Here is a 1,263-nt window from a genome sequence, read left to right as displayed (position 1 = left end):
CAATTAATTCCAGTAGCAAATTATTGGGACCAAACTTGTGTATCTGCTTTCTCAATTCCTTCTGTAATGGTGGCTTTCTTTGTGCATGTATGTAAGGGAGACCAAGGGTGCTAACCATCTTTTTAAACAAATCTTGACCCTGTTAATGGACCATACATTAAAATAAAAAGCCTGGGTCTTGATAGGCAGAAATGTCAGGATAAGCTCTGGTGTAGAAACTCTCCTTGCAATAACTGGCAACAATTACCACCTTCTGAGAACTCCAAATTTTTCCCAAGTTTGTTAAGTAAGATTAAGAGTGGACTCCTATTCTAATAACCTGGCATTCCATGAATCCTTCCTGACACAATGGCTGAAGACAAAATGGGTACATAAGCAAATGTGGTGAAGAAAGCTGATGGTGCCCTGCTATCAAAAGATATAGCATCTGGGGTCTTAAAGACTTGAAGATAAACAAAGGGTCACCTAGCTGAAAAGCAGCAAAGTCCACATGGAAGAAGCACACCAGCCAGTGTGATCAGGTATCAGGCATCAAAGACCCAGGACAAAAAAATCATATCAATGAGAATGAGGGGGCATGTGGAGTGGAGACCCAAAGGCCATCTTTAGACAATTGGACATCCCCTTACAGAAGGGTCATAAGAAAGAGATTTAATGATTCCTCCCCTGCACTATCATGACTCCAATTCTACCTGACAAATCCAGCTAGACCAGAGCATGTACACTGTAAACACAGGACTTATAATGAGAGTAGTGATACCAGGAGCATAAGGGGAAGGTGGGGGAAGAAAGGGGGAACCGATCAACAGAAAAGCAGGTGAGGGGAGACATAGGTCAGTGTAAGACATGTAAAACTAATAACAATTTATAAATTATCAAGCATTCATGAAGGAGGGAGGGTGGGGGAGGAAAAAATGAGGAGTTCATACCAAGGGCTCAAGTAGAAAGAAACTGTTTTCAAAACAATGATGGCAAAATATGTACAATTTTTCTTGACACAATGAATTTATGTAGGGATTGTGATAAGAGTTGTAAGAGTCCCCAATAAAATGATTTTTTAAAAGTAGACATCATTACACACCTCTGCCCTTCTAAGACAACTCCTATCCCTTGCACATAGCAATTTTATGCTGAATCTTTTTATTTTAAATGCTTGACTGTCCATACTATCCAGAGAGCTCTTTTTCTCACATTCTCAGAGTTCTGGAAATTCAATTATGATAGGTTGGTTTATTGTGCCAACCTGGCCAATAGGAAGATGTG

This window comes from Echinops telfairi, unplaced genomic scaffold (assembly GCF_000313985.2).
Source record: "Echinops telfairi isolate 266 unplaced genomic scaffold, ASM31398v2 ScPeMD7_211;HRSCAF=546, whole genome shotgun sequence".
Taxonomy (NCBI): Eukaryota; Metazoa; Chordata; class Mammalia; order Afrosoricida; family Tenrecidae; genus Echinops; species Echinops telfairi.
The sequence above is the reverse complement of the archived record's forward strand: the minus strand, read 5'-3'. Positions refer to the sequence as shown.